This window comes from Triturus cristatus, chromosome 3_2, assembly GCF_964204655.1.
Source record: "Triturus cristatus chromosome 3_2, aTriCri1.1, whole genome shotgun sequence".
Classification (NCBI taxonomy): domain Eukaryota; kingdom Metazoa; phylum Chordata; class Amphibia; order Caudata; family Salamandridae; genus Triturus; species Triturus cristatus.
Genome location: NC_140584.1, coordinates 254,680,149 through 254,699,431, shown reverse-complemented (window position 1 = coordinate 254,699,431; position 19,283 = coordinate 254,680,149). Strand labels below are relative to the sequence as shown.

At 44.5% G+C, this 19,283-nt stretch overlaps 1 protein-coding gene across 7 annotated transcripts in view; it reads right to left on the bottom strand.

The window, feature by feature from the left end:
- The window catches only part of LOC146857071 (uncharacterized), a 187,735-nt gene extending 168,850 nt beyond the window's left edge, over window positions 1-18,885 (bottom strand). For 4 of the 7 annotated variants that reach the window (XR_014979535.1, XM_085646793.1, XM_085646797.1 and 1 more), the window contains exons 1-4: window positions 18,783-18,885; window positions 18,513-18,640; window positions 9,237-9,382; window positions 6,494-6,763 (exon numbers count right to left, since the gene is read on the bottom strand). The gene's annotated coding sequence lies outside the window, so the exon portion shown is untranslated. The remainder of the gene's footprint in view (window positions 1-6,493; window positions 6,764-9,236; window positions 9,383-18,512; window positions 18,641-18,782) is intronic. The other 3 variants (XM_085646796.1, XM_085646798.1, XM_085646794.1) reach the window with 2 other exon arrangements.
- Window positions 18,886-19,283: the final 398 nt, after the last annotated feature.

The window sequence follows — 19,283 nt, the reverse complement described above, 5'->3', positions numbered from 1 at the left end:
TTCTGTAGATGATGGCAATGCCTCCTCCTTGATGGTCAGGGTGCTCCTTGCAGTTGATACTGCAGCCGTCAGTGATGGCGATGGCGATGGCGATGTCCGGTCCGGAGCAGAGGTTGGTCCTGGGTTGAGGAGGGTGCTGGCGTCGTAGCTGTGGAGTGTCCAAGAAGAAGGCTCCTTGGTGCAGAGCGCGGTCCACGGGCAGACGGACGCAAATGGCGTAGCCTATGGGTTGCCTTTCGCATGGGAGATGACCATTAAAACGCAGGCAGTACATCATCAACAATGCAACACAGACAACGCAGGTGCCTTAATATCGCATTTGATTACAACGCATTGTGAGGTCAGTAATGGGGTAATTTAAAGTTTTTCGGGTGGGTATGGGTTTCAGATGTAAAATATGAAAATTGGGGTGTGTTGTGGGATAATGTATGGAATTTGGTGTGTGTTTTGGGGTAAAATATGGAATTTGGGGGGTGTTTTGTGGTAAAATATGGAATTTGGGGGATAATATGGAAATTGGGGTGTGCATTTGCGTAATTTTTTTTATTTTTGGGTATGTTATGGGGGCTCAAAAAGGAATTCCAGGGTTCACGGTTTGGGGTGCAAAGGTTAGTTTTGAGTTGCACTCACTGATGTGGGAATAGTGATTTTGATGTCTCTGCTATGCAACACCTGCTCTACTGTTGCAATGTGCCTAGTATTAGTATGCATGGGAATGGAATGCGATGTTATGGCATGCATCGCTACCACATATGTGCCTTTGGCACATGGGTGGTACACTCGCTGTGCATGGGCGCACAACGGCCACCATTGAGGAGTGCTGGGAGGGGGGCTGGACAGATGTGAGGTGGTAAACACTGGAAAGAACACTGGATGGGGCGTGGACGCGGGGATGTGTGTGTGAGCTGGTGTTGTACAAATTTCAATAAGGGAAGTCTTACCTCGAAGCCGGGTCCCATGTCTTTGTTGCTCCTGCTCTCCTGCAGCTGCTTCTAGGAACAGGAAGTAGGCAGCCAGGCTCCCTTCCCTTAGCCAATCACAATGCTGTGATGCGGCAGAGGGATTGGTAATTCGCAATGAAACAAGGCATGCAGCCAGGGGCTGGAGGGGTGGGCATGTTTTCTATGCAAAAGACACACAATTGATGGATGGAATGTAAAACAAATCAAAACATTCACCCCCAGTCAAGAGATCTGGGTTAAATCCATCCTTCTTTTGCCCACCATGCCACCCCAGTTTAGACCTGGCCATATGCAGGCTGGACTGTTCCCATAGGGTACATGGTCAAGACTGAGTTGCATATGGCTGGGTCCAAACTGGAATGGCATGGTGAGCAAAAAAACGATGGATTTTGGCCCAGATCTCTGTACTGGGGTGAATGTATGACTTGTTCTGCATTCTGTCCATCAATAGTTATTTTTGCATTTGTCACCCCGAGTGGGACGGATATGCTCAGATGTGAGTCCCGTGCTCTCCATGCCACTGGAATCAAGCTATCCTGGCTGAGGAGGGGTGAAATACCGAAACCGGTCCTAGGATGCTTGTTTCCAGTCCAGGGAGGTCCTGACCTGGCAGTTTGGGCTGGAATGTTCCCATAGGGCACAGGGTCAAGACAGATTTGCATATGGCTGGGTCCAAACTGGAATGGCATGGTGAGCTCAAAAACGATGGATTTAGGCCCAGATCTCTGTACTGGGGTGAATGTATGACATTGTTCTGCATTCTGTCTATCAATAGTTCTTTTTGCATTTGTCACCCCGAGTGGGACGGGTATGCTCAGATGTGAGTCCCGTGCTCTCCATGCCACTGGAATCAAGCTATCCTGGCTGAAGAGGGGTGAAACCCCGAAACTGGTCCTAGGATGCTTGTTTCCAGTCCAGTTAGGACCTGACCTGGCAGTTCGGGCTGGACTGTTCACATAGGGGACAGGGTCAAGACTGATTTGCATATGGCTGGGTCCAACTGGAATGGCATGGTGAGCAAGAAAACGATGGATTTAGGCCCAGATCGCTGTACTGTGATGAATGTATGACATTGCTCTGCATTCTGTCCATCAATAGTTCTTTTTGCATTTGTCACCCCGAGTGGGACGGGTATGCTCAGACGTGAGTCCTGTGCTCTCCTTGCCACTGGAATCAAGCTATCCTGGCTGAAGAGAGGTGAAACCCCGAAACCGGTCCTAGGATGTTTGTTTTCAGTCCAGGTTGGACTGGTCCTGGCAGTTTGGGTCGGACTGTTCCCATAGGGCACAGGGTCAAGACTGCTTTGCATATGGCTGGGTCCAAACTGGAATGGAATGGTGAGCAAAAAAACGATGGATTTAGGCCCAGATCTCTCTACTGGGGTGAATGTATGACATTGTTCTGCATTCTGTCCATCAATAGTTCTTTTTGCATGTTTTCTATGCAGGCTGTAATGCAGCCTGCATTATGAATAAGGAAGTGCGCATGACTGCTTTGGGTAGCCTAAGTGGGCCGACCAAACAGTCACTGCGCACTTGAGTGGGCATGCCAATCCGCCCATGCCTTGCCCCATGCTTGAAGCAGTCCTAGCACAAGGGAAACATAGCACAGTTACATCAGTAAGTTATCATCATGTGATGATTGTTCCTCCTCTGCACTGCTTGAAAGCAGTGGGGCGACACTCTTCCGCCATAGTGGATGAGCCGACACTGGAGGTGTGTCATCTACATGTGCTAGGCCTGGGGGACTCGACCCCCAGGCGTCCTGCGCTATGCATCCCACCTTCACCATACCTGGACATTGACACCATGGTGCTATCCGCTGCACTCTCTCCAAATCTGTGACTCAGGCAGCAGGAGCCTCAGCCAGGAGGGATTTTACAAGCCTGGGTGCAGCAGTCACCGCCAAGTCTGCTGGTGAACCTCCTGATGCAGGTAATGCAGCAGGGCCCCCTTAGGCATGAAGTTGCAGCGCTCATGGCACACAAGTTCAGCGTAGCCCAGGGGACTCACCCTCCATAGCGTCCGGCCAGGCCAACATCATCCGGCCTGTGATGCAGAGAGGCAGCACTAACCATTGGTAATCCCCTCCGTGCACCCCGGTGTAGTGGTTTATCGTAGTATGTGATGCAGACCTCCTGATGTTGGGACGCAGGACCGCCTCTACTATTGACAGCTCCAAGGTGCGCAAGGCGGCCTACTCACACAGGTCAGCAACGTGTCTCCATGTGACCTGCCAGAATTCACCACCAGGTACAGGCGATCGTCGCACCTCAATGTCTACCGCCACGGCTCATCGACTCCACAGCTCCTCCGCATCCCAATCCAGGCTCCAGACACAGGTCCATCAAGGCATCCAGGCTCCAGACACAGGTCCAGTGAGGCATCCAGGCTCCAGGCGCAGGTCCAGCGAGGCATCCAGGCTCCAGGCGCAGGTCCAGCGAGGCATCCAGGCTCTAGACGCAGGTCCAGCGAGGCATCCAGGCTCCAGGCGCAGGTCCAGCGAGGCATCCAGGCTCCAGGCGCAGGTCCAGCGAGGCATCCAGGCTTCAGGGGCAGGTCCAGCGAGGCATCCAGGCTCCAGGTACAGGTCCAGGGAGGCATCCAGGCTCCAGGCGCAGGTCCAGCGAGGCATCCAGGCTCCAGTCGTAGCTCCAGAGAGGTATCCAGGCTCCACACGCAGGTCCAGCGAGGCATCCAGGCTCCAGGCGCAGGTCTAGTGAGGAATCCAGGCTCCAGGTGCAGGTCCAGCAAGGCATCCAGGCTCCAGACACAGGTCCAGTGAGGCATCCAGGCGCAGGTCCAGTGAGGCATCCAGCTCCCGGCGCAGGTCCAGCGAGGCATCCAGGCTCCAGGCATAGGTCCAGCGAGGCATCCAGGCTCCAGGCGCAGGTCCAGCAAGGCATCCAGGCTCCAGACGCAGGTCCAGCGAGGCATCCAGGCTCTCATCCTGGTCATCCTGGATGTTGGGGTTGTTGAAGCTTGCTGCACTTGGCCCTGGCTGCTCCAATCTGCAGTTTATTGGTTTTTATGCCTATTTTATAATGTAGGTTGACTGATAGGCTACTTTTTGCATTAGAGACAAAAAAACTCACGTTGGGATGACTAGCATGAGCTTTTTTGCTGCTAACGGGCCTATCGGTAATTATCGCCTGCTGACGCCGGATTTCCTATCGCCATCGCTCTGATGTTAGCGTCAGTTTTCACCGCTGTTCCCTGATACTATTGCCATGTAGTGACAGCTTGATAATACATCGCTAACATGGTGATAGTTTTTAGGGTTAGGCGGGGATAATAAAACTGCTGCTAACTGGCGTTTGCCGTAGGTATCACCTGTCCTTGAGAATATCTCCCTAAATAGTATTATTTTGTCATCTTGTTTCCTCTATGTATGTAAATGTGTAAGACTCAATGTTAGAATGTGCTGTATCTTTATATAACACTGTCGACTTGTCTATTTTGAAAGTTATACTGTATGTTACATTTGTATTTATTCAAGCATGCATTTCCATGTGTATCATTACATGTTAATGTGGAAGTCCATTACTCTGTATGTTTGTGTTTTGTATATATGCCTGTCCAAGAGTGTGTCGGTTTATATATTTATTTTCCCTGTGATTGCACACAAATGAAAATATGTGTTTTTTGTGTGTGATTTATTGTGTAAATGCCATTATCAGCAAGAAATACACAAACGTGTATCATTCTATCCTTGTGTGTGTAGCTCTTTTTGAGACATGCTTGTTTTTGATTTGGTTAATATATATGCTCATCTTTTTAAGTACTCGTGTCTGTATAGTCATGCATACTTCTAAATCCTTCTCTTTCTCGTTTTCTCTCACTCAGTTTGACTCTCGTTCTCTCTCACTCTCTCGCTTTATCTCTCTCTCAGTCATGCTCTTAATCTTTTGCTCTCTCTTTGTCTATTGCTCTTTTTCTCTCTTTCACTTCCTATATATTTTCTCTATTTTCTTTTATATTCTATATGTCTCTCTCTCTTGATCTCGCTTTTTGTTTCTCTCTCTTGTTCTATTTCTGTTTCTCTCTTTGTCTGTTGCACTTTATCACACTCATACTCTTTCTCACTATTATCTCGGTCTCTTACTCTCTCTCTGTGACACTCTCTCCCTTTCTCACTTTTGCCTCTTTTTCTCTCTGTCTCTTTCTTCGTCTATTTATCATTCTCTCATTGACTGAAGTTGCAACCTAAATCTATGCACAAATGTTTCACTTCCATACTTCTTCCCCCTTGTAAGATTTTTCTTTCGCTCTCTGTCAAACTTTCTCTCGCTCGCTCATTTTTCGCAGTCTCTCTTTCTCTCTCTTTTACTCTTTCCTCTCTCAGCCTCTCTTTGTTCATCTCTAACTCCAGCTTTTCCTTTATCTCTCTCCCTCTTTCTTGATTTCTCTCTCTTGATTTATGTTTTACTCTCTCAGTATGACTCTAATACTCTCGGTTTAGCTTTCTCTGTCCCTCACTTTTTCTCTCTCTTTTTCTCTCATTTATTACTCTCATTTGTCTCTCTCTTTGTCTCTTTTTCTGTCTTGGCATGTCTCTCTCCCATATTCCTACTTCACTGTATGCTTTTTGTGCCTTTTTCCTTACTCTAACTTAGGTTCACCCTCTGTCTCTGTCTTGTTCCCCAGCACACTGTCTCTCACTCTATCACCCTCTGTCTCCGCTCTCTAGCTTTCTTTCTCTGTTTTCACTCTATCATTTCCTTTATCTTTTTGTCTGTCTCTCTTTCTTCTTTTCTCCTTCCCTCATCTCTTTCTCTCTCCTCTTCCTCATACTTTCTCATTTTCTCTCTCTCTCTAATCTCTCTTTCCTTTTCTCTTTCATTCTCTCTCTGGGTTTCTATCTTACTCTCACTGTCTCTGATTCTCTCTATTTCTCTCTCATGTTCTCTGTTTCTCACCCTCTCTGTTGCTCTCTCTCACACTGTCTGTGTGACACTCTCTCACTCATACTCTTACTTACCCTTTTTCTTTCTTTCTCTGAACCCTCTCTTATTTCCTCTTTCTCTCTCGCGTTGTCTTTATCTGTGTTTCTCTGCTCTCTCTCGATCTTTCTTTTTTCTCTCTTATTCGCTCTTTTTCTTTGTTTCTCCTTTTCTCTCTCTCTATATGCCTCACTCACTGACTTTCTTTCTTTCTTGCTCTCTTTCTTCACTTGCTGATTCTATCTCCCTTTCTCTATATCTTACTCTCTTTCACTGTCTCTGTGACTTTCTCTGTAGTACTTTCACTCTATTCTCTCTCTCACTCTGCCTCTCCCGCTCTTACTTATGTATTTTACTCTCTCCCTATTTTCATCACACTTTCTCTGTTTTCTCTTGTGTTGTTATTTTAAGATGATTTATAAAGTGCACTATCATCTGGAAGTGTATCCTGGCCCTGAGCAAGTGGACGTTATATTTAGGCAGACATTTCACTCGTACAAAACTAGAGAAATTCAGCAGTTATACTTAGCTTAGCTAACTATAACTCGGAGCCCCCACAACAAGCATGTTGTACCACTTGAAAACATACCAGAAGAAGCAACTTAAAATTGCACAGAGAAAAATAAGTAGATGGATCATCAGTCTTCAGACCTCCAGCCCCTGTTCCTGGCACCAAAGTTACAGCTGACGTGGAGAGAAGATGTCGTGAAATGTCACCAGAACTAGAGTGTTTTGCTACCTTCTGCATGAACTAAGACACCATTGCATCAACTGGTGAGCAGTCTGTCAATGTAATTTTGCAGAATGTGAAAACCATACTTGTTCATTTTTTTCCTTTTTTATTGCAGTGGTTTAATTTCTGTGAAAAAATATAAGCAAACAAAAACGTGTTAGGATTTCCTTTTGAACATTATGCAACCAAAACAAGATACAATGGTGAAGTGGAGAAGAGACTTCTTACATACAACTTAAGGCTGCTGGCTTTATAGTGCCTCCATTTAATTTTTATCTGTAGTGACAGAATGTAGTCCTGTAATGTTTTATAAATTCCTTACCTCCAGTTAAAAAGAGTCTTTCATTTCTAACAACATGCTGTAGACAATACCGCTAATAGGCTGAATAATGTCTCAGAACCTAATAATTCATATACATGTCAACACAATACCACATTTTATTATCCTTAATTGTCCTTAGAGGTTCGGTTCTAGAAATAGCAGATATATGTTTGGTAACTTTTTATGTTGTCTTGATTTGATTGAAATTTCTATGTCATTGCACTCTGTGCATCCTCTTTCACATCTTAAATATATTGCGTAGTGTGTAGAGATTATATTAACTCCATCATAAAATATGACTGCTATAGTTGTGAAACTTCTTTTTTGAAATGGAAATGTGTCCAGCTACAAAGTTTGTAATTTCAGTTTCTCATGTAGTACTATCCACTCTGCATTGTTGTAGCATGACTATGACATATTTTCCATACCTTTGTAGAAACAATGTACATTACATTTTGATGTGCAGTTTGGACAGGTCAGTTCTTGATGGATGTTTTTGGTTACATTTTTAAAGGCCACAGCTTTACAATCTGTTAACGTCAAGTAGAGGAATTGTTGCGAATTAATTTCAGTGCTAGGGGTGAATTCACAATGTTCACAGTTATGGTTCCATTAGTAAGTTAAACCAAATAATTAATTGATATTCACATCTTCTTCCTCTAAAAGTTCTAGCATTACCATTAAAAATTCTTGAGCATCCTGCTGATTATTTTGAGAAAACACTAGTAATCCAGTACACTACTCTACCTTTTAGACCTTTCTTCAGCTCTGTTGGTGGTATAATGCTTGTCTTTGGCTCCATACGGACTATAGCCTTAAATGGTAGCATACTTTGGAAAATAATTGGCTTATAAGCATTTAAACCTTGAAGTGGTTCTGGAATGTGGACCAGCGCTAACTTGGTATGCACAGCTCTAGCAGGCACTTTATTATCCTCTAATTTATTGTAACAGTAATTACATATAACTTGCTGTATGGACAAGACAAAGCATTCCTCTACAAACAAGTACACTCAAACTTTTCTTAGTTATCATTATTTTCTTTTTCACTTTTTAAAAACAAGCCAACACTCTGTGTTTCAATCTTATAGTGAGTGTGTTGACAACATATACAAACTGGATTTTTAGGAGCAAACTGTGTTAATCTTTAGAATCTCTTCCTCAAAGCTATCAACTGTAATACCTGTGTCCTGTTTTGCAACTCCTCTTGTTATCAATTCTTTTTTTTCTATAAAGTCCTGTTCTGGACAAAATAAATTAAACTGCACATAATTGCAAACATTTTCTACCTCTGCCACAGTACCATGCAAAAGTGCTCTAGTCAGTTCTCCTAAACATAAAGCAGGAGTTTTCACATAGTACAGCCTCCTAACTAAAGTTTGCATTGTGGACATGCATACAGTTTACATCCTGAATTTATGAAAGGTGCTTTGGCATACTTTCTTTGATAAACAAAGTAGTGGGTGTCCCTCCAAATTTGTATGCTTTCTAACCTTGCAATGACCCAGTCCTTGTAAAGTACTTCTTTTGTGTTTTAAACTTAACCTAGGAAAGATTTGTAGAAATGTTCTTAGTATATCAATGTATTTCTGTTGAATATTACAAACATTGCCACAATTCCATTTGTATACAGGACCTGATTACGCCTTTGCCGTACTTCTTCTGCCATAACTTGTTCTAAATTTCCTCATACATTCACCTCTTTCGCTATAGGAGTGCCATTATTCATTTCATTACATCATCCTCTTTCATCAATAGTGTGAACTAATGTGTTATTCTGGAGAAAGCGTTCTTGATTAAAGAATGGCTCTATAGTAGACATATGTATTCATTTTCCACTAAAAGCTGTACAAAAGTTACTTCTATTCACTAACATTTTCTTCTGGTTTTGTCTCCTCATGTACAACACCAATTTGTCAAGAGTCTTCACTCTATTTATAATCAAAATGAAAAGCTTCCTCTTCAAAGCAAAGGCCTTATCAGCTACTTCCTCAACTCGTTCTTTCTGTTTCAGTGCCTCTCTCCTTTTTCTATACTTCATCATATTTTTTCAGTAGATTTACAACCACTCTACAATGAAACATCCTGGCCCTGATTTCCTTAAACGGTTTTTGTCTCCTGGTTAAGGTATGTCCATCTTTGTTACATTTTTTCCTGTTCTTGTAATATAGATATTGTCCACTCTTATTCTTTCTCATAGTTTACTTCTTATATTCATTATTTTGTAATCTTTGTAGGTGTCCACAAATATATATTAGAAATTACTTTGTCCTCTTACCAGGAGCTCTTTTTTCTTTCGCCACTTTTTCTGCCTTTTCTCTCTTTTGTGTCTCAGTTCTGCAGAGAGACTGCAGTTGCCTCTGTTACTTTCTCTTCCAAGCTTTTGTAAGCATTCTAACTGTCTGCAGTTATGTAGATGTGTTTCTATAAAAAAAGTATATTTTAATTTTCACTCTAGCCAATGTACCAACATTTTTACTACAGACTTACACATAATATAAAAAACGTTTTTATGTTATGTTGCAGTTTTAAATCTACAGATAAACCTAGCTATATAACTGCATGTACTTACATACCAAACCCAAAGCAACACACAAAACTTAATTTATTAGTTACCTTTTAAAATTATAGCAATCTCTCCCACAACACAGCTGCACCATATCTCATTTCTTACTTATACACGGTAAAAGACAAGTTTATTCCTTCAGTAGTAAATTTTAAAAAGAACATGAACCAACGTGTAGAAGTACATACAGTGCCTCAATACTGTAAATCTGAAAACACCAAACAAGAGATATGTGTGTGCCTCTCTACCACTGTTTCACTGGTGGATTTAGTGTCGCAGTACTTTTCTACTCCATCTACATCTGCACATTATTCTCTATCAGAGCATATAGCTCACTAATTATTCTGAGTACATGCAAAGAGTGTGTGACAGGTTGCATATATAATTCACAAGATGGTTCTAAAAGACTACATATTCCTCACTAAAACTTGTAAATACATGTGTTTGTGGTTGAGTACATCAATACTCCCTGGATTATTGAATAAGTCCATAGGTAGTGCCTAGGTGACTCCCTAAGGATACAGGTAGTGCCTGGATGATTCCCTAAGTATGTGAGAATTCCATGGGTTGTTCCATATTTGTACAGTTACTGCCTGTGTGTTTCCATGAGTATATCACTACTATTTGGGTTTTTGGATGAGTGCATCAGCAGTCCCTGAATGATTAGATAAGTGAATGACTAATGCTTAATAATTCTATACATGCATAGATAGTGATTGGACGATTAAATGAGTGCAACTCCAGTACCTGGATGATTGCATGAGTGCAGAAATAGTATATAGGTGATTTATAGAGTGCATAGATAATGCATAAGTGGTTGTTTAAGTGCATATATAGCACCTATTAGATTGGATGAGCGCATGAGTAGTGTTTCAGTGATTGGATTAGTACATGGCAGCTGCCCGTGTGTTTAGAAAACTACATGGGTAGTGCCTGGATAATTGAGTGAGTGCATAAGTAGTGCCTGGCTGATTATATGAGTGCTTGACTAGTGTCTGAGTGATTGCATGAGTCCATTGTTAAAGCTTGAGTGATTGGATGAAAGCAAGTGTACTGCTGGGGTGATTGTATTAGTGCAAGAGTATTGCCTCAGTAACTGAACGAGTAAATAGGTACTGGATGGGTGATAGGTTTACTGCAATGGTACTACCTGCATAATTACATGAATGCATGAGTAGTGCCTGAGTATTTGGATGAGTGCATGGGCTGTGCCTCAGTATTTCAATGAGTACATGGGCTGTGTCTGGGTGTTTGAATGACTGCATAGGTACCGTCTAGGTGATTCTATCAGTGAATGTTTAGTGCCTGGGTGATGGCATGAATGCATGGGTAGTGCCTGCATAGTTCAATGACTACATAACTAGTGCCTGCATGATTGCAAGAGTGCATGTGTAGGGCCTGGGTAATTGAATACGTGTGTGGATAGTGCATGAGTTATTCAACGACTGCCTGAGTAGTGGCTGGGTGATTGGATGTGTTCCTGAGTAGTGCCTGCCGTACTGTGAAAGTACTACCATTGCTGTTAGATACATAAAAGTTGTGACTATATCTGTGACTTATTTAAGTCCTGTCAGTCTCAAACTACCTGTTTTAGTGTATCTATCCTTTACTACTGAGCTATGTGTGAGTGAAGTCTAGATATCACACTTGATGTATAATTGAATACATGGCTGTCTAGGAGCATGCATTGCTCTGTTACTCAGTGTGCACATGCATCAGTAAGTTTCTAAAACTGAAAACAATTCTCACTTTTTCAAAGCACAAAACCATTTCTTAATGGCAAACCTACATAATTTCACAAATATGTTTTGTGTCTTTAAAACATTTATTCAGAATTTCTCAAAGAAAAGTTACACACCAAGTGAAGCTAGCACAAGAACTCAGAAGAGACATTCTGCACTATTAACCCTCCTCAATTTTAAACAAAGCATATTTAAAGAAATACACCACCCACACCATATACATGACATTTTCAACAGCCTTGAAGAACATATGTAAAAATATATGTGATGTCATAATAGATATACACCTTCATGCCATCTTTCCAAAAATATATAGTTTTCTGCATCTTTAAATAAACTCAAGAGTCTCATCATACATATAACTATCTGCAACCCATAAAAACTATATCTTACCATCTACACATATGCAAACCGGTCATATAAGTTAAAAAACACATTGACAAACACTTGCTAATGCTAATACATACCTAGCAAGTATTACTACTTTATAATTTATTTACAAGCACAGCACATTTTCTTATCTTTTATTCATGACTACACTAATCCTGTTTAATAATGTGACTTAAAGTACTACAATTCCCAGATTGCAAATAACATAGATTTGCCTGTTCTCCACATGAAGCTTAGACATATAAAACATTGTCATTTTTAAAGGCATTGCTCATTGTAACTTTCAACAGTACTAACATCTTAAACATATACCCTCTGCCAGATACAGTTCATCTGATACATTTTATTTATATCTCTGTGATATTATTTTTTTATTAAACTCCCATATACATCTTCATCTTTAATGTAAATGTTTCAAATAATTAAAATGTCATGCACATACCAGTGAATTGAGTTTGTGGATTATATTGTTGTTTTAGCTCTTTCTTTATAGTTTTGACACTGTTAAGATTTGGAAAAACTAAGCACAAGAATGGTACACCACTCTTATACAAAGCAACCATAAAATGGCAACACCTTCAACTTTCCACTCTATGATCATGAGAAAGGCAGCAAATGAAATCATGTCTTTCAGTTTATACTGCTGTATCTCTACTTGTGAATGGTTAGCATCTGTTAAACCTTTTCCTCTCTTTCAAAATGAGATTCCTGTCTATGCGTGTTCGTGTTAATTTCGCCATCATCGCTGAGTTGTTGCGAAACGAAACGGAAGTCCAATCCAATATTTAGCTTCTGTTTTTTTTCATTTAAATACTGCACAACAGTTTATTACATAGTCGTGGTATGGAAATTAAGGTTTACCATTAATTTAATTTTGTCATAACTCCTCAACTTAAAAAAAAAATGTCTGTCTCTTGAACCCCCTCCACCCCCAATTGAATCTTAGCTCAGAGTTTCTAGTAAACCAGTGGACCTAGTAGGTCACAAGTTCACAGCACATTCTAGAAGGAACTTGCTGCTTTCCAAATTAGATACAGCAGGCGCGGTTTACTACACAGATTCAAAAGCATATCCATGTCTGTAGAACAACAGCCAATAAAAGGACTTCTTGCTAATGCATCCAACACACCACCTAATTTTATTCACTTACATGCTCACATCATCCAATTAAATATATATTTTTTCCCAAAAAAAGAAAACACCTTCATTCTAACTGCTTTTCATCTGGAAAACTACCTCATTCAGCTCCAGCCTTCTCCTGATTGCTATTGCTCCTTTACTTAAAAAAAATGCTTAGAGTGTGGATTGCTGACCACAGCTATGCCTATTGGGCTGAAGTGGCTGCAAAAAAGAGAGGTATTGACAGGGACTTGGTTTTGCCAAATGTGGAGATTATTTGGTTTTGTCAGAGAGGATTGAAGTTTAATCAATCAATCAATCAATCAGTGACACTTATAAAGCGCGCTACATACCCGTAGGGTCTCAAGGCGCTGGGGGGGGGGGAGCCGCTACTGCTCGAACAGCCAGGTCTTCAGCTTCTTCCTGAAGGAGAGGTGGTCTTGGGTCAGGCGCAGGTCGGTCGGGAGGGAGTTCCAGGTCTTGGCGGCCAGGTAGGAGAAGGACCTTCCTCCTGTAGTCGCTCTTCGGATGCGGGGGACGGCGGCGAGGGCGTGGTTGGCTGATCGGAGGTGGCGTTTGGGAGCGTAGAAGTTGATCCGGCTGTTGAGGTAGCTCGGGCCTTGGTCGTGTAGGGCTTTGTGTGCGTGGGTGAGGAGGCGGAAGGTGATTCTTTTGTTGACGGGGAGCCAGTGAAGGTCTCTCAGATGTCCGGAGATGTGGCTGGTTCGTGGGATGTCGAGGATGAGTCTGGCTGAGGCGTTCTGGATCCGCTGGAGTCTCTTCTGGAGTTTGGCGGTGGTACCGGCGTAGAGGGCGTTGCCGTAGTCCAGTCGGCTGGTGACGAGGGCCTGGGTGACGGTCTTCCTAGTCTCGGTGGGGATCCACCAGAAGATCTTCCGTAGCATGCGTAGGATGTTGAAGCATGCCGAGGAGACGTTGTTGACTTGCCTGGTCATGGAGAGGGAGGAGTCCAGGATGAAGCCCAGGTTGCGTGCATGGTCTGTCGGTTTGGGTGCGGTGCCCAGGGCGGGAGGCCACCAGGAGTCGTCCCAGGCGGAGGGAGAGGAGCCCAGGATGAGGACCTCCGTCTTGTCCGAGTTCAGTTTCAGGCGGCTGGTCGTCATCCACTCGGCTACCTCTTTCATCCCTTCGTGCAGGTTGGCTCTGGCGGCGGCGGGGTCGTTGGTCAGGGAGAGGATCAGCTGGGTGTCGTCGGCGTAGGAGATTATGCTGAGGTTGTGTTTGCGTACGATGGCCGCGAGGGGGCTCATGTAGACGTTGAAGAGGGTGGGGCTCAGAGATGATCCTTGGGGGACGCCGCAGATGACTTCGGTGGCCTCTGACTTGTACGGTGGTAGGCGGACTCTCTGTGTTCTCCCGTCGAGGAAGGAGATGATCCATTCCAGCGCCTTGTCCTGGATTCCGACGTTGCTGAGGCGCCGTACTAGGGTGCGGTGGCAGACCGTGTCGAATGCCGCGGAGAGGTCCAGGAGGATGAGGGCCGCTGTTTCTCCGTTGTCCATCAGGGCTCGGATGTCATCGGTGGCGGCGATGAGGGCGGTCTCGGTGCTGTGGTTGGCTCGGAAGCCGGACTGTGAGGGGTCGAGGGATCCGTTCGTCTCGAGGAAAGCGGCCATCTGCTTGTTGACGGTCTTCTCGATGACTTTGGCTGGAAACGGGAGGAGCGAGATGGGGCGGTAATTCTTGAGGTCGGTGGGGTCCGCTGTTGGTTTCTTGAGTAGAGCGCTGAGTTCGGCGTGTTTCCAGCTCTCGGGGAAGATGGTGGTGTCGAAGGATGTGTTGATGATGTCACGCAGGTGGGGTGCGATGACAGCGTCGGCCTTGTTGAAGACGTGGTGAGGGCAGGGGTCGGTCGGTGATCCGGAGTGGATGGAGTTCATCGTGCGGATGGTGTCTTCGGTGCTGATCGGGGTCCAGGCGTGGAGGGTGGTGGTGGGGGGTGGTTGTTCGGTCATGGTGTGCGTTGGTTGGTTGTTGAAGCTGTTGTGTATGTCCGTGATCTTGTTGTGGAAGTATGAAGCCAGGGAGTTGCAGAGGTCTTGCGATGGGGTGATGTCGTTGTTTCCTGCGCTGGGGTTGGAAAGCTCTTTGACGATGTTGAAGAGTTCCTTGCAGTTGTGTGCGTTGTTGTCCAACCGGTCCTTGAATGCTGTTTTCTTGGCGGCGCGGATCAGCTGGTGGTGTTTCCGGGTGGCAAGTTTGAAGGAGGTCCTGTTGTCCGGTGTCGGTTCCCTTCTCCAGACTTTCTCGAGGGCTCGGCAGTTCTTCTTGGAGCTCTTGAGTTCGTCGGTGAACCATGGGGCTTTCTTGCTGCCGGGTCTGCTGGGCGGGGTCCTCAGTGGGGCGAGTTCGTCCGCGCAGTTGCTGATCCACTTCGTGAGGTTGTCGGCGGCCTGGCTGGGGTTCGCTGAGCTGGCAGGAGGGTGCTGGCTCAGGGAGGTGGCGAGCTGGTCTGCTGTGATCTTGTTCCAGCTTCTGCGGGCGGCCTGTTGCTGGTGGTGGTGGGTCGTTGTTTTCTTGAAGGTGAAGTGGACGCAGCTGTGGTCCGTCCATTGAAGCTCTGTGGCGTGGCTGAAGTCGATGTCCTTGCTGGATGAGAAGACAGCGTCGAGTGTGTGTCCGGCGAGGTGGGTGGGGGTGGACACCAGTTGCTTGAGTCCCAGGTTGGCGAGGTTGTCGAGCAGGGTGCTGGTGTTGCGGTCGTTGTTGTTCTCCAGATGGAAGTTGAGGTCTCCCAGGAGGATGTAGTCAGCGGAGGGGAGGGCATGCGGGCTGACGAAGTCGGCGATGTCCTCGCTGAATTGTGTGCGTGGTCCAGGGGGTCGGTAGATCAGGGTGCCTCTGAGGGTGGTGTTCGGGTTGGTGTGGATCTGGAAATGCAGGTGTTCGGCGGTGGTCAGGGAGTTGTCGGTGCTGGTCGTGAGACGGATGGTGCTCCTGTGGATGATGGCGATGCCTCCTCCCATCTGGTTGGCGTTTCGGTCCCTCCGGACGATCTTGTAGCCCTCTGGGATGGCGATGGCGATGTCGGGAGCTGAGGAGGCGTTCATCCAGGTCTCCGTGAGGAAGGCAACGTCTGGAGCTGTGGTGTCGAGGAGGTTCCAGAGTTCGATGGCATGTCTGTGGACGGAGCGTGTGTTGATCAGGATGCACTTGAGGTGGGTGCTGCTGGTGTTCGGCTTGGTGGGTGCTGGTGCGAGGCAGGTCCGGATGCAGGTGAACTTGCAGGCGTGGCAGCTGAAGGGTCCGTGGGTACGTCGTGGAGAGGCTTGATGGCATTCTGGGAGTCGGCCGGTGTTGAGAGCGGTGAGGGTGGCGGCGGAGTACGTCAGGCGGGTCGGTCGGGGTCTTCGAGGTCCAGGGGTCCTGGCACTGGGCGCGGTCCAGGCGCGGACGGGCGTAGACGGGCTTACCTTTGGCGCGCCTTCGGCGCACACTCGGCACGCCCGCTGCGCGTGACCGCTGCGCGTTCGCACGGTCGCCATTTAAGGCGAAGTGCGCGGGTGGGCGGAGCAGCTGGGAGGCGGGAGCGGGGAGGGTACAGAATAGAAAAGGGGCGGGGAAAAGCGGCGGTGGCGGGAAGGGAGGGCGGAGGGCGGACAACAAGGAAGGAAACCACAACACGGGGGAAATAAAAATTATACAGAACGGGCACAAATTCTCAGCAAAACAAGGGAAAACAAGGAAAAAAAACCAAAGTTATATCAAACAGGCACAAATGTTGGACAAAACAAGGGCAAAAACAACCGCAGCGGCGCCCGCCGGCGATCGGCAAAACGAGGCAGCAGCGAGGCAGAGGGCAGGCAAGGGGCACACGCAGCAGCTGGTGGCCGTGCGGCGCGGGGGTGTCCCACAAGTGGGTCACTTGCTGGCTTTGGTTAAAACACTATCTGGGGTCGGGCTGGAAATCCTAATGAAGGATAACTTTACTGAATTGAGGATGATTTTCCCTCACACTGTCTTGGTGTATTCTAACATATGCCAAAGGCAAAAATGGAAGCGGTCTAATCAATTTTGTCCACAAATTGACAAAGCCAGGAATCATATTAATAAAACTGTTTCTGCATTCCTCAGAGACCATAACATGGGCTCAATATATAACAACCTGCATTTTGACCTGAATGAAATTTATAGAAATGATTCAGTGCACTTTACAGACAAAGTTTCTAAGTAACCTGAAATTCTGTATCCGGTCTTATGTGTAGCTATCTTATAGACACAATCAACACAACAGCTATTGTCAGAGCCAACGTAATACCTGAAATATTGTTATTTTTTTTTCTAAAGACCCTTTTTTTAGTTGTTGTAAATCTTTGCGATGACGTCACGATGGTCACAAATAAGTTGCAAAATCAGAAAACAAAAGCAGACATTCAACAGCCACTAGCACATGTAAAAATAATTTTAAAAAAAATCCATTCTAGACATTGCACTACACATATTACTATGTACATGCTTCTTTAAAAAACATGTTTAAACTCATTTTCTTTTACTAAGTTTCTTTAAAAACCATCTTTGAAACCTGTTTTCCATGATCGCGGTTCCGCAGGGTTTAGCGATGATGTCATTAACCGCAAAAATCGTGCCTTTTTCGGAAAAGTGTAAAACACATATATGCACACATTTTACAATATTTTACACACTAGGGGTTTATTACACTATTGTCTAAAGTCCTTTTTTCTAGTGAGTTTCTATAGAAACCATCTCTGAAACCTATTTTCCTTTTTTGAGGTGATGCCGGGCATTGCAAGGACGTCGGTACCCATGATCACAGCGAATACGTTGTGTAAATACAAAGCAAAAGCAGGAATTCAACAGCCACCACCACGTTAAAAATGTATAACTAAAGCGAGGTTAGGTGGTATAGTTAATAGGGTACAGGCGCCGAAAGGTGGTTTCACTAAATATTTGCACGGTGAGATTCTGAGTAGTGACGGTGCTGAAGGGTTAAGGAGAACCATCCGCCTCGTTTTTGTCGCATAAGCAACAAGATACAATGATTGTTAAACCCACCACACGTAAATTCAAATCATGTTTTTTTTCCAAATGTTATTCATGCATAAACAGTAGATCAATCAGTCGAACTCTTTTATTTTTTCTTTAATCAATCTTCATGTTTTCAGTAAGTAAAACATTCTTAAGCCAACACGTGTTTCGTCGCCTCAGTAATTTCGTACATGCGACTTGTTCATGGCTAGGTAAGAAAAGAATATGATAGCTCACAATATTTATTAATAGCATCCATTTGTCTCGTACAAACAAATGTGCTACCAGGGGAAAATAACTAAAATAAGTGCCTGTACGTGCATACAATGGAGTGACAATACAATTCAGGTTTTAACCAAAGCGACAAAAAATTCCCACAATTCCGTTCATTTAAGACAGGAATTCAAGTGCAAACATGAAACTGTAAATATGTGTGATTGGATTTAGTTCTATATGTTTTTGCACCAAATTGCAAGAAAAAGAAAGAGACGTGAATCATCAAAGTGTCACCCAGTGACAAAAATAGAAAAAGAAACCACCACTTCAGTCTTCGAATTAATCGACCTCTAAAACATAGAGTATGCACTTAAATCTCCAAAAGAGACAAACCAACCTGAACGGTAATACTGTATTGCAATCTGTGAGGAAACACAAAAAGCGCATACATAAATCAGTTCCATGTTCTACTGATCCGTTTCGTGATTAACATGCTGCAAATCGATATACATACTTCTAATGTGGCGATAATTCCAGGCCACATTAATCCTGTAGTGTGGGGCGTATTCCTATTTTTTTTTTTTATTTAAGCTCAGCTGGGCAAGTAATTAATTCCTTTTCTCTGTGAATAGGCTCCCAAATCTAGGAGGGGAAAATAAGATGAGAAAAACGATCTGGCTTATTGACGGGGTAATGTACTATAAAGCACTTCCTATTTGTTGGTGCAATATCAGAGATCCACGCTCTGTCGCAGCATAACCCAACTTAACACAGCAGTTCTTACTTGAAAATTGTGCCGCCATTCCGCGTATCGGTCCCCATGCCAGACTCCTCATGTGCGAGTGCCGGCATTATTCCGATACACATCCTATTGAGTACGCCCGCGGGGTCACGTGGTCACGTTAAACGCGTGATCACGTGGGCAGTTGATAGTCAACTCCATTTTTGAACGGGCTAAAGGCTCCAGTATAATGAGAAAATCAAGTGTCTCCTTACGTATATATCCAAAAAACTTATTTTTTGTTGGTGGCCATTCCCAGAGTATTAAACATGTAGTAATAACAGTGCAATACGTTTTTATGCTTTATAGTGTTAAAAAGTGGGGAAAGTGGATGATAAAAGCAAACTCCACAATAAAACGGGCAAAATTCAGTGATTCACGCAGTAAAATTCCCGACCTCTGCCCCTATATACATGTTCTTATGTGAGAGGTTGCGTAGATGTACCGTAGTGACTTAAAGTATCATTAAGTATTCTCGTGGTATGAGGATTTGGTATATCTCAT